This window comes from Ursus americanus, chromosome 8 (genome assembly GCF_024610735.1).
Source record: "Ursus americanus isolate L20-20 chromosome 8, mUrsAme1.1.p, whole genome shotgun sequence".
In the NCBI taxonomy this organism is placed as follows: Eukaryota; Metazoa; Chordata; class Mammalia; order Carnivora; family Ursidae; genus Ursus; species Ursus americanus.
In genome coordinates, this window is record NC_142134.1 from 77,797,303 (window position 1) to 77,812,076 (window position 14,774).

The window sequence follows — 14,774 nt, forward strand, 5'->3', positions numbered from 1 at the left end:
ACTTGCTTAACCCAGTCTCAGATGTGCCACTTCCATCTTATAAAGGATTGCTGTTGGGCACCTCTGACTCCATGGCTCAGTGGGTCTGACAGTACTCAGCATGTGACAGGCACTTTTGCTGCACGGTCACTTGATACTCTGAGGTCAGACCCTCTCCACCAGGACCCATCAGCATTCTAGGACCTATTTTCCAAATGGTCTCGAGTGTTCTTCTGCAGATGGCATGGCCTTGCTTCAGAGTCCTGGGGGTTTACACTGCGAATCTCCTATTGCAGTTTGCCAGGGACCCCACATGGTGTCTTTCCCTACTATCGTACCTTTGGAACCACAGATCCACTGGTCCGTACAGCCCAAGCAGCAAGGCTGCTGGTACCACAGCCTGGAACTGCTGCTGAGCTGTTCTTTACTCTGGGTGCCACTCAAAGTTAACAAACAGCCTTTTACATCACTTGATACGTTGGAGAAGCAGTATTGCCAAGAGCAGAAGATGCTGACTCTCAAACCCAAAGGGGTGTACCAGTCGTTGTGCTTCTTTCCTAGTGGTAGGAGGTACAAAGTGCAATAGTTTGTCCTTCACTTTGAGGGCATGTCCCAGCACACCCTAGACCACTGGACCCCTGAAGTGGTCCTTACCTTTGGAACTCAGGTATTTTAACAAGGCATTAAGTCCAATGAGCACGGTGCCATCAGTATGGGGGATCAATATGACATTCTGAGGTATGTTCGGATTCTGACATGTGTTCGACTTATATTGTGACAGAAAGTGGGAGAACTAACCTAGACCCAGGGAAAGCTGTGAATGTGTGCTGTTGTCTGCCCCATGTGAATGCATACTGTTTCTGATTCCTTTTCCCAACAGGTATAAAAAACCTGCACATCAACAGTTACGATCCACATATCAGAAGCTGGATTAAATTTGCTCCGATAAAAACGCAATGTCTGGAGGAGCAGCTGCAACTCGAGGAATTAGTTGGTTAAATTTGTGGTCATCTACTGTGGTCTACCATGATCCATCCAGTTTTTCCAGAAGCCGCGCCTGACTCCCTTATGCCTCTACCCTTACAGGGGAGCCATGACAGCACTTTGGCACTTGGAGTGTCAACTGGGACTGCGTTTCTAACAATCCTCAGAAGATATGGGTATTTCTTTTTCCCCGTGTAAGATTAGCCATGCAAATGGTCACAGGTTCTTTTTGAGAAGATCTTGGTAAGTCATTTCTGTTTATCCTTGTTACAGTGTTACATGGTCCTTCCTCATGGGGACTCAAGCTCTTTTTTAAGAAGTGGATTCTTGAGAATCCATTCTTTAAAATAAGCAAGGGATTGTGACTTTTTATAAGTGATAGTGGCTGACATCAGCCTTCTGCTCATCTTTCTGCTTGATCTCTTTTGATAATATATTAATTTATTAACTGATGTCTTTTTTGGGCTTTCTATCTTGCCTTAGGAATGCCATGTCTTATTAGATATATTCATGGATATTTGTGGGTGAGGAACCTTTAGTTGCCTATTTAAAGTGATTATCCACACCTTGTTTCTGACAGTTAAATGCTGCCACCTCTCCTCTGCTATTTGGGGATTCTATCATTCCCCTTGCAACTAAGTAGTCCGGGTTATAAAAGCATGTCCTACCATCAGCCTAGATTACAGAAGACCATGACTATGGAACTTCTCAGTGATGCTTCTGCCTCTCATACCAGGGCATTGGGTCATTGCAGGGTCCTCTGAGCCTTTCCAAAGAGCACAACCTGGCAGTGAGCTTTCTAGTCTGATATATAGATTCATTATTGTATGCTCACTTCCGTTAGTCTTTTGATCTCTTCTTCTAGAATCTTCCATCACAGTCTGGAATCTCTACCTCACATAATGAGGTCAAGCTTCTAAGAACAGCATATTAGAATAATTTCCTGGGTCCCTGGTCAAGACATTAAATCCTGTGCCCCCATGTCAACAAAATCCTTACCCAGCTTTATATTCCACCTCCATGATCTGGTACCTTCAGGCCTACTCCCCATGAGACGTTCAACTTCCTGCTACTATATGTTAGCCAGTCCTGAAACTTTTTTTGGACATATTACCCCTCTCCTCCCTTAGAAGACTTAGCACTTCCCCAGTTGGGTCATGCTGAGATTAACCCTAACTATCAATCTGATGGCTGGAAGAGAAAGTGGCAAAGATTCAGAGGAGTAATCTACCTGAGGGCTCCTGCATAGTTCTCCACCAAGGGATTCCCATCACCTTCTAATGAGGGGGGTGGGCCATTCAGGGTCAGAGGACTCAAGGGAACTTCGAAGTTCTTGGCCACACCTATTCAGATGTCATCAGTCCAAGTGTCAAGAGTCTGCGTTTTCCTTGCCCTGACATTGGCACAGGAGACTCACTCAGCCTGAGGCTTCAACCTTCCCTGATGTTCTGCCACCTGATAATTAAGTCTTGTGAGCAGTCTTCAGCACAGTCTGCACTCCCACTGCAGAGACGAAAGTTTCTAAAATACTGCCAAGGGATCCTCTGACTCCCACATTTGGCTTTCACTTGAAGGTTAATCAATCGGAGCCTGTCATTTTCTCCCTTCAGCTCATCATCAGTGTTTAGCCACAGCGGCTCAATTGCTCAGATGTTATAGTTCCTATTTCTCCTTTGCCTCCCAAACTTTAGAGACATGGCATAGGCTAATGCATCTCCTTCTGACCTGTGTATTGTCCCAATGAACACAGATAAAATTCTCACCAACTGCACTGCTACAGCATGCCAGGGAACGGCCCTACTACCAGTGGTGGGGTTCTCATCACCATCTGGCAGGCAAGGGACCCAACTCCAGACTCTGTCCTGACGATCTGTTTCCTAGGATAAATTCTCATAACAAATGTGTTGGCCTGGGTTCCCCAGGATCAGATCACGAGAAAGGGATGCTTGTACAACTGATATATTGAGGGAATGCTTTCAGATGAAGTCCATAAGAGTGAGAGTAAGACAGGGCAGGGATGCTGCTTGGCAAAGAAGTGGGTTCAGCTGAAGTCTATCCTTAACGTGATCCCACGGGAGCTCTGGGGTGTCTCATTTTGAGGCAAGGTGGATAAGACTTTGTTTACACATATTAGTCAGAAATTGGCTGCAGGCAGACCCTGGCCAGCATGGGGACAGGGTGTAACTCCTCAAATATATTCCAAAAATCAGAAGGCAGTTGTTCAGAGAAGGGGCAGCTGAGAGTTATCAGCAGTCACCATTACACCAGTGAGAGGGACAGGCACCCACCCTGGTGCATGGGGTCTGGCCAGACACCATCAGCATCTACTACAGTTTTTCTTTGGTTTTCTTTTTGTTTTCTTTTTGTTTGTTTGTTTGTCTTTGAAGATTTTTATTTACTTATTTGAGAGAGAGACAGAGACAAAGCATGAGCAGGGGGGCAGGGAGAGGGACAAGCAGACTGTGCACTGAGCAGGGAGTCCGACTCGGGGATCTATCCCAGTACCCTGAGGTCTTGACCCGAGCGGAAGGCAGACATTGACCAACCGAACCACCCAGGGGACCGTACAGCTTATCTTTGAATAAGTATTACTTGGTTCTCTTACCTTTTCAAACCAGCATCGTCATCAACAGCTTCAATTTTTGTCCCAGAAATCCTAAAATGAAGTAAAATTAATGAAATGATGACCAGAAAACAGGACAGAAGCTGCAAGAAGAACTGAACTTGGCCAGTGAAAATGCTTTGACTCAAAAGTTGTTTCCAGTTATTAACTAAAAATCATTTTTACTCCTTGGCACTTCACAGTTTGCAAAGCACACTCAAATCTCTTTGACTTGAGTGATCCACAAAGCAACCTTGCAGTGGGTGAGGGGAAGGGGAGGGCTCTTGGTTCCCAGAAGGGTGAAGTGACTATTCTAGGGTCACAAAGCTGGTAAGTAGCAGTGCCAGAGAGAGATGGGCCGATGACCTAACTCTGTTGACTTCTGTATGTTCATTTTGGGGCTGTCACTTGACCTTAAGTGCATACCTTTTCCTTCACTCAGAGGAAAATACAAGCCAAGTGTAGAGTGTGATTTTCTTGAACTGTAAGCTCATGTTTTAGAGTTGCACATGTGACTATATCCAACTTTTAAAGTCAGCATCATAAGTTGATCTCTCTATTTGTAAACGGACAATGGCCGGGTAGTCAAACAACCGTCTGCATGTCTGGCCTCCAACGTGTCCATCCCTTTCTGGGCTGAAATCAAAATTTGCTTTGCCTCCACTTGAGGAAAGGGCTAGATGTTCTGACTAGTGGAAACATTTGGTTCTGTTACCAGTTGACAGCTTTTTGGCAGCAGCAGGTGGGATGATGGGCTTTGCGCACAGTAGGCAGGTTTTTCAAAGTTCTCAGTTTGGAGCTGGGCAGGCGGGGTGTCCAAGAAGCTGTCTTGAAGTCGCTGCGTTATGTGCCGCTGCAAATCACTACAGTATGTCACTGACATTTTCCACCTTTCAAACTGCGCCGTGACTGCTTCCCCCCTCTCCAGATGATAGAAAATGACAGACTTTAGCATCCAGGCCAGCGGCCCTTCCTCCCACCCTGGCTGCATAATCCCTTCTCTCTGGTGACCTCTTCATAGTCTGGACCATGTCTTGACGCACCATTCTAGTTATCCCCCCAACCCACCTCTTCTCGATGCTTGCGACTCTGAAACTTGAGTATCCATCCACCCAGTCACTATCTGAACAACCCATCTTAATTCTTTGCATTGTTCTCATGACAACTATTTTTCTAGGTTACGTATTTATTTAAGGCCAGCTCCCTCCACCTCCCTTTAGAGCATAAGCTCCGCAAGGGCAAGAACTGCACCTATCTTGTTCACTGCTGGATCCCTAGTGCTCTGGCACATAGTAGGTGTCCAATAAATATTTACTGATGGGTACCCCTTATATCCCTGATCCTTCCATTCCCCCACCCCCCTCACGGGGAGGTGGGCAGTGTGCCAGGCGCGGAGACAGCCTGGGCTGGTAGATGACTCTCCCAGAATTTCACAGGTGACCCCATCACACTCTCCCCAGAATGTCACGGAAGTGGGGCTTCCCAGTTCATGTCAGGCCCTGCCTCAGCTGACTGAAGACCCTCCACTTCTCCTGGGGGACCCTGTTGGCCACCACTCTGTGCAGAGAGTAAAACCAGACACAGCTCAGATGACCAGTCAGATGGATTTTTGCAGATGCTTTCTGATGGACAAAGTGTCACCCAGAGAAGCCAAGCATAAAGAAATGTCTAAGCTAACGCTACATCCGTTGCAACATCTGGGGATGACACTGTGTGAGGCCAGGGAAACGCGAATCAGTGGATGTCAACAGGACACCCCTAAAGGCCTACCAGATCCTTGACCTATGGAAGGAAAACCATTTCTAGGGCTCATCTGCCAGTGTGGCTTCTCTTGTATAGGTGAAGGGGACAGGGGGAGAAGGGGACAGGGAGCGAAGCTTGTTGCAGCACACATTAGGTATCACCCACCACGTGGCATGTTCCATGCTGATTTCTCGATCTCCCTGTGGAGTCACATGTTAACAGTCCAACTCCGACTTTGTCATCAGAAGACCTAGAGTGACTTACAAACACTCAAAATCCAACTTGATTTGCAGAAAGCTGAAGGAGAGAATTTCAGCTCAAAGAGAAAGTAAGAGTAAAAAACGTCAAAGGCAGCCAGGGTGAAGTTGATCCACAGAATGTGGGGACCTGGCAGCGGGTTGAAGGGTCAGTTCTCACCCCTCAGCCAGTGCAGAGCACATGAGGCTTGGTGTCCCCAAGGAAGAACTAGATGGGCAGCTCAGAAGCCGGTAGGGGGCTGAGTAACACTACCATTTCTGGTTCTGAAGTGAAGAGAAACGTCTCCCACAGGGCCTCAGAAAGATGACAAGGTGTGAAGCAGTGAGCAACGTCCTCAACGATGTCCTCACAGTAACCACAGTGGGCTGTTCCTTATGGCCCCCTGGTGCAGGCAAATAGGGTGACGCCAGCATGAAAACTCAGTAGGACGTTTTGTGATGGGGGGTGGAGTGGGATCGAATTTAGAGACAACAGTTAGACACGGTCTCCAGGAGCTCCTCCATCAACGCTTTGTTTTGCTTTCAATTGAGCTTCCACTACTCTTGGGTGGTAGTCCCGAGAGCTCTGTTTTGTGCTGTCAGTGAGATACTGCTTATCTGTCCATTTGTACAGTCAACCAAGCTGATCTTTTTAACCCTCACACCAACCCTGTGAGGCAAGTGTTACTGTCTCCGTTTTCAGCGGGAGTCAGGAGGACTAAGTGACTTGTCCGTGTCACCCAACTAGTAAGTAACAAAGTTGGGTTCCAAAGGCAGGTGGTCTGATCCCAAAGCTGTGGGTTTTTTCGCCCCACACCATCCTCCTCAGCTTTTGCTTCTCCAGGTGAACAGGCTTGGGAAAGGGAGAGCTGATGGGTTTTACTAATCTTACAAAATGGCGACCAAGCAGCTTCCATCTTACAAAATGGTGGCCAAGCGGCTTCTATCCAGCTATCAGGGCCTACTCTCTCACTCCTGTATAGTCCCTGGAACCCCTGGAACAGCCTGTTCTTTGGGCTGGAAGGAAACCAGGGCGAATTTCAATATTTTCTAACCAGGCCTCGCCCTTCTCACTCTTTGCCTTTGTTTGCTAATCTCCAGTTTTCCAAACCCAAACCCCCTGATTGACTGTGGGCAGCTGCCAAACACATCTGGCGCAAAGGAAGTCCAGAATAACAGTCAGTCATCCAGGTGTTGGGGAGACCCAGCCAATGGGTCATCTGCGGTCAGCTGGGCAGCTTCCTGGTTGGTCAAAGTCTGGTCCTCCCCCCTTATCTTTGGAGCCTTCCTCCTGAGGACAGGCAGTGAGGGGGAGGCTCAGGCAGAGGGACTGGGCCAAACATTTGGAAACGCTTGCTTTGCAAAGACTCAGCCAAAAAAAGAGATTTAAACATTTCTTCTACCCACACAATTCAGGAAAGCTTAGCTTGGAATTTCCTAATTTTTATGCTTAATTAAGATAAAGTGTTGTAGAGAGTGTGCAGAAGAACTTGCCTTTGGCCCACAAAGGTAGGGGTACCATGGACCCCTGGCCTGGAGAAGCTAGTAGGATCCATGGAGGCCCCAGGATGGACCCTCTCACGTAGGTGTGGAAACAGCCCAGGGAGGACAGAGAGTGACTTACCTGTGATGGCAGAGTGGCTGCATGGACCGTCCCCCCCACCCCTGGTCCCAGGAAAACCCATCCTGGTCTCTCACCCTCTCAGGTCCACCGGCCCAATGGAAGGGCGGGCCCAGGGTGGAGGGTGCAGGCCGAGCAGGGGGTGGGGCACCGCATGCCAAGGCCTTGCTCAGGAATCAACAAGTCGCTGTCTGAAGATTGCCCGCTGTTCCTTTCCAGAAAATGCCATTGTTTTGTGGATCCTACTGTTGTTTAAATTCAGGCTCAGAGTAGCCAGTTTGCTGAGGATCCTTGGCTGGATGCGTTTGACATTATCACGCGTCATCCTGTCCGTCAGCTGTGTGAAGTTACAGATGAGGAGACTGAAGCACAGAAAGATCATGTGACATGGCCAGTGAAGGGAGAGCTGGGCCTTGCCTCCAGACTAGTCCTTCTCTCATCTGGGCACCTGAGAAAGTTTTTAGCATATAACACTGTGTACGCCCCATTATGCAGGAAGCAAATTCCACGGCAAAGTGCCCAGTATAGAGCTGTGGGCAGGGTGAGGGAAAGTGTCAGGGATGTGGGGGCTCCCAGCACCAGTAAAACAGGAATTCATACACTGCTTGACTCCTGGACGTGTTCGAGTTTGCAACCTGGTCATCAGAAAAACAAATCCCCTTCTCCCATCCTTCCTCTTTCCCCCAACAACTGCCAGGAGCCCCCACTGTAAGACCCAGCCCGGGAGGCAGGACTCACAGGACCCTGCAGGATTGCAGTCTATGGGTCAACACCCGAAGATGGGCCTGGCTTGAAGCATGTAGTGTTTTCTGCAGAAAACAAAACAAAACCCACCAAAACCACAGACTTAATATTTTAACATTGCAGCCATCACATAAAAATCTGAATTTTAGGCTTCTTTTGAAAAAGCAGGAAGGGGGTCCTGGATGGCTCAGTTGGTTAAGTGTCTGACTCTTGATTTCCACTCAGGTCATGATCTCAGGGTTGTGAGATCGGGAGCCACCTCAGGCTCATGGGCTAGGTGTGACACCTGCTTAAGATTCTCTCCCTCTCCCTCTATCCCTCCCCCTCCCCTAAAAAACAAAAAAAAGGCAAGAAGATGTGGTACCATTGGACCTGCACTTCTGTTTGGCAGGGAGCAGCTGAAGCAGGATCCCCTGCCCTTCACATAAGGCTAGTGTCCTGGCCGGTCCAACATCCATTGTCTTACACCCTGGACCCTCTTTGCCTCTTGACGTTCCTTGCCTGGGCCTCAGAGTTGGTCATGTGCTCACAGCAAAGATGGTGAAACCAGAGCCAGTAAGGAGAGTTGATTTTCCTAAGGCCACCAGAGCTGGGACGAGCATGCGGGTCCCCCCGCCCCAGCTGGGTGTTCTCTTTCAAGGTACATGCTGCCATTTCCCCAGGAGCTTTGCTCTCTGCAGTGAAGCCCCCAGATTCCAGCGGGGCCTGGGACTCTGTGGGCTGCGACTGGGGCTGGAGACCTTTGCAGAAACCATCCATCTCTGAGTCCACATCAGAGAATCCCATTGCATTTTGGGGTCAGCGTTTACCAGGCATCCGGCTGGAGGAGAAAGCCAGCCCTCCCACGTGCACAGGGAGATTACAGGAATCTGGGCTCCATCCCTTGTGGGTTTAACGACGACAATCCCCCCACCACCCTGCTCTGGCCGTGACACACGTCGGAGTACTCTCGGCCGGTGTCCCTGTGAGCTCAGGACAGCCCTGTGGGGCCCACCCGATCATCCCTAATTTCACGGGAAAGGAGGAGAGCTCACCAAGAGACGAACAGTGGGGTCTGGGGCTGAGCTGGGATTTGGCCCCCAGTTGTCTTACCAGGGATTCACTCAGTATTTCCCCAGTAATTGGGTCAATTGGAAGTGGATTCAGGGAGGGGTTGCCAATTTCAGCTTTCTGATTTCACCAAATTGGCTGCTCAGCTGTCCCGTGTCAGTTCACTGAAGGACAGGGGGTGCAGGGGGCGGCACCCGGACTTGCAGAGAAGCTCACAGATCTGCGGCATTTCCTGATGCGGCCACCCCCGCCCTCCGTGGCAGGTAGGCTGTGCGCCTGCCATCCATGTACCGCGTTCTCGGGCATCAGGAGGTTTCTGTCGGTGACCTTAGCCCTGATCTGGAGTCTTCGGCCTGCAGAGACAGTGTCTGTGTTGCTCTTTTGGCCGCCCCATTCCACGACCTCCCTCTTGCTCTTCTGGTCTGAGACTGAGATGATCCCTCTCAGCTCCAGAAACTCACCCCATCCCCATTTCCTGGTTCAAGGAGGAAAATTAGCTAGAAGCTCCCTTGCACATCAGGCAGGGCCGGATTGGGAAAAGGCGCTGTCTTCCCACATCACAGGTTCCGGGACCCCAGAGTGCCAGGACTCCCGCCACTTCTGACCTCTGACTCCCACTGGACACGCCCCCCTCAGCAGAGGGATGAGGACTGGCCGTGAGCTGCAGGCTGCCTGATGGGGCTGGAGCCTCCTCTGCCCCTGCGTGACCCTGCGTGACCTGCCCCCTTGAGGCTCCTGTGATAGGCAGCAGGAGGCTACCACCTGGCAGATCTACGCCCCACCCCTTCCCTGCGAGCCCAGCTCACTGACTGAGCTCCATGAGGGCCCGGGATTGGCTTTGAAGGAACGTGTGTTTTGAAGCCAGGCGTGCGTGGGTGACCCTGAGGTCTTCGCAGAAGGCCTCCAGCCGTCGGCCCCTTCATCTGTCCAGTGGGGCTGGCTTCCTCCCTGGCAATGCTGGGACAGGTGGCACAGATGCCTCTCTCTTCAGTCTGTCCTTTGCTCAAATGCCCCCCCACCCAGGGGTCTGCCCCAACCCACCATCTGAAACCCACCTCCCACGCAGCTTCACTTGGCCTCACCATCCCTGTCACCATCGGCCACAGGATAGGTTTATTTGCTGAGGTTTTCACTGTCTGTGCCCCATGCCCCACAATGTAAGCCTCGAGGGTAAGACCCTGCCTATCTCATTCAACACTGTTCCTTTCGTGCCCCCAATAGTCCCTAGTGCCTAGTAGGCACTTAAAATATTTGTGAAATGAATGAAGAAACATCCGTGGAGTATTTGCCTCTTGCTGAGTGAGGGCCTGCTCCTCACCTGTCTCATCCGTCCCCGTCCCCTCCTGCTCCAGGCTGTCAGTCCTGCCCCACCTTCTGGTCGCTCACCTGCTTCGTACTGAACCAGATGCTGCCACCCCCTCATGACTTTGGTCACTTGCCACCCTCTAGAATCCCTGCCGGGTTGGGCCAATATGGGTCGCGAGACCCGGATTGATTAAGAAGCGCAGTGAATATTGTCCCTCCAATGGGCTGGGCTCTGAACCCTCTGAGCTTACAGTCTTAGGGAAGGGGGCAGAGGAAGACAAGCAGGCAAATGTGGGAGGTCCGTGCAATGCGGTCCTGGCTGGTTGTTGTGGGTAAGACCGTGTCTTTGGTTGCAGGTGCCAGATACCAAACTTACCAGCTGAATTAATCCAAGAGGAACACGTTGGCTTAAGGCATCAACCAGGGGACGAGCAGAGTGGAGACAGCTGAACGGACAGCCACAGCCAGACTTCCAGGTCTCTCCTTGACTCTGTCTATTTCTCTTTGCACACCGGGGGACTGTTGTCTTCCGCTGTGGTGGCCCGGGAGACACAGCCCTGGAGCTCTGAGATCAAGAGGACATGGTCTCCTGCCTCCCATTCCCATCTGATAAATCCTGGGGAGGCCTGTGGCGGCTCAGCTGGGTCTCAGGCGCCTTCCTTGATGTGTCGCTTTGGCCTAGGAGGTCAGGCACTAGATAGGCTGGGAGATCCCACTGCCACCCCTGTGGCTGACACAAAGAGGTCTCGGCTTAGATCTGGGTCTGCAGCCATGGCCCACCTCTCCGCCCTGTCCTGGCGTCTGTGCGCCCTCTGCTCCCATCTCTGCAGCGGCTGCACATGCCTTGCCCTCCAGATCCCTCCCCTAATTGAGCAAACTCCCAGGTGTCTGCTTCTCCATTCTCAGGTCTCCTGGCTCTCACTGCCTCCGCCCCCACCTACTTCCCTGGGTCTCTGAGCCCACCAGGCTGGGAACAATCTGAGGGACCCAGGGCAGGGCCTGGTGAGATCCGAGGGCTGGAGTGTGTCTGCAGAGCGGCTCTCTGGAGCACAGCCGGGGCACCTCGGGTCTAGTGCCTGTCCTGGGACATGTCTTTCTCTTCTCCCCTGCTCGCCGTGCTTTGTCCTTCCCAGGTGAAGGGACCAGCATGCGCCACAGTTTAAATGCTGTACAAAACACCCAGTGGCCAGAAAACTAGTGGAAAAGACAGCAAGGGTCTAGGCAGGGGGCTCAGATATATTCCCTTTGTCTGATTACCTTGGAGGCTCTCGGGAGCCTGTCTTGCTAAAAGGGATGCCGTCCCAGAGCTCTTGAGAGATGAACGCCTTGAGGATCCAGCTTCCCAAGTGGCTCCTTCTGGATTTACTTCATTGGAAGCAACGTGGAATTCTTGGTCAAAGTTGTGCCTGCCAACTGCCACCCAGGGCTGCCCAGAGATAGGTGGAGGACCCCCCAAGACAGGAAGCTCTCTGAGGGCAGAAAGGACCGGCGCTCAAGCGAGGGGTTAACAAAAGGCGCCAAGATATGGCAGAAGCAGCCCTTACCCACCACATCCGGCGCGTCCCAGCCCGTCCTGGCGCCTGCTGCTTCCCGCACGGAGCTCCCGGGCACATGGCAGCTCGCTGTCACGGGCCCTGACTCACCGCTCCCACCCGCACATCTGAGTCATGGGCCTCTGGTTGCCCGGGCCAGGTCCCCGGCCAGGCTCTCTGCACAGCTGGGTAACATTAAGATCTTGGCATCCCTCGAAGCGTGCATCAGATCCTCTGGGCTTTTCTCTTGTTGTTGTTGTCAGATGCTGATGGGAGTTTGGGAAGCAAGTGAGGAAGTGTTTTTCGGGGCCAGGTTGAAACTGGGCTGCAGGGCAGGGTCGGCCTGAGGTGAGGGCCTGCAGGGCATCGGGTCCTCCTCCAAGCGGTGGGCTCTGGGTTGCCAGCTCCAAGTGCTGGGCACATTAATGGGCACCAGCTTCTCCATCTATAGAAGGGGACAACAGTGGGCCCCACCTCCCAGCCCCGTGGGAGGATGGAGTGAGAGCGTACAGGCAAGGGCCTAGAACAGCACAGAGGCGGCTGCTCCCGGGGCTTCAGTGTCCCCAGCTCTGCTCCTTTCTCCACACTCCACCTGCCTCCACCGTTACCCCCCTTCGCACTGGCACAATTGGAGGACATCCACGTTCCTCAGTAGACCCCACCAGTTCCTGCCACCTTCTCCAGCCCCTCCTCACCACGATTTCCTCAGTTTTCCTGGCTGTAGAACATTCTAGGCTCTAGTACTCTAGAACATCCTAAGCTCCACAACAGAGCGTAAGCACTTCACCAAGCACCCCTCCGTGCTTTTGCTTACTTTCTTCCCTTCACGCCCTTCCCCACCATCTTCCTCTTCGGACTCCTCTTCTTCCTCTTGGGGCGGGAAGGTGGCTGGATGAGAGTTTGTACCCACTCCCCCGACCCCCCCCCCCGGCCTCCCGCCTCCATAACACATGAGAGTGATGTGCCTCAGTTCAAATCACTTCTTCTGAGAAGCCCTTCCTGACCTCGCCGGCCCCCAAGTGGACTTAGGAGATGTGGGCATGCATCCCAGCTCTGGGCCCACGTCCTGGGTCCCGTGTCCTCTCTCCTCCCTGGCTGTGAACTTCTTGACTGCAGAATCGGGACTCATCTCTGCACCACCAGGGCGGGTCTGCAGGGGGCCACCGCAGACATTCTTTGAGAGACTAAATGAAGGACTAACAGAGATGCGGCAGGGCTGGCATCCCGGGTACCGGAGCAAACTTCCACCCCTTGCCCCCCAATTTCTCGCCCAGACAAAATCAGGCCTCAGTTTCCATTTGACGATCTCGGATCTCTGAGAAGACCCAAATCAAGCGCTGCTCAGCCACCCAGTGAAACCCTCGGGTCATCGCAGAACATTGAACATGGCATCCCTGGCCTGCAGGTTGTCATGAAGGGAGATGAGTGAGAGACAGAATGGGGAAGACACCAGGGAAAGTCTTAGTGATGTCTCAGCTGGGAAGATCTTTGGACAGCTCTTCTCTTCAGTCCCATACGGGGAGTACATTTGTGGGAGGGGAGTGGGGTAGGCAGAGATGCGAGGAGGGGTGGGAGGTGCTGATCAACAGCTTCTGAGATTCTTTAAGACTAGCTTTTTTAAAGTTACTCAATGATACCTGAAAGATTAGGTTTCTGGAAATGGGACAGGGTTAGTTCCTTGGAAACTGGACACTAAGTGGCTGATTTGTTCAAGTCAGACAGACATTTCTCCCGAAAAAGTTGCCCAGCCCTTGGGACTCTGGGAGACTGCTGGAGCCCTGGCCGGGCTTGGCGAAGGTTAGGGACCCATGCTCCAGCCAGCCTCTATTTTTCTCTTCCCTTGTCTTCCCATCATGCAGGCATCCATCATTGCCACCAGGGGCTGATGTTTTGTGAGTGATCCCAGCAAAGGGACTCTTTCAGTTTCCTCTCTTAGGAAAAGAAAGTGTCTCTTCCCTGCCATCTTCACAGGCATGCTGTGAAGACAAAATGGTTTAAGCCCAAGAAATAACTATTTTCCTCTTAAATGCAAAATGGTGAGTAGGGAGAAGGCGGTGGACTGGGAGCCAGGACACGCAGACTTGACTCTTGGCTTTCACTAATTCACAGAGTGATGGGTCCTTGAGTAACTCACTCGGCCTCTTCTGGGCTCCATTTTCCTGATCTATGACTAAGAGTGCTGGCTTTGCGCATTGCAAACACCCTGCCAGCCCCAGCCTTCCACAGTCCTGCACATCCCACTGCTTCCTGACTCAACAGCCCCTCCGGGTGGGGGCTTCCATCAGATTTGGTTCAAGGTTCTCCGTGAAGGATGCAGCCACAGAATATTGGCTCAGGATCCACTGAGAGGCCCAGACTCCCTCTGCCTGATGAGCCATGCCACTGAGACTGTGGGCTCCCAACCTCCCAGGCATGCTAGAGAATCTGACCTGGCCTGGCTTCCCTGGCAGCAGGGCTGGTCCTTCTGACTTGGTCAGTTGAAGGAGGACCTCAGGAGAGAGGACTCTTTCTCTGACACTGACTCATGTTTATGAAAGTCACTCATCGCTGTTGACTCTTCATGGGTGGGGCTCTCGATTCCTGGGAAAATTTCCTCCAGGATTAGTTTGTCATAACAATGGGCTCTCACGCCACTGCCACCTAGAGCCTCTGGCCAATCATGATGAAGACGGGGACTTGCCTCCCCAGTTGCAGCTCTGCCTCTTCCTATCTGCGCGGCCTTGGAGAACTCACTTCACATCCTAAGGTCTCTATGTCCCCATGGGCAGAATGGTAGGAAAGAAATATCTATGTCCATGTCATAGAATGGTGTGAGGCTCAGAGGAGATAATGGGTGGACAGGGGCTTCGCGATCTGTGAAGAATTGTGGAGCCATGCTCAGGAGATGACATTTCTTTGTCAAGGTCATTTAGCAGTGTTAGTACCATGCTATGACAGTTGATGGGCAAAATTCCCTGATATGATGCACTGGAAGAACG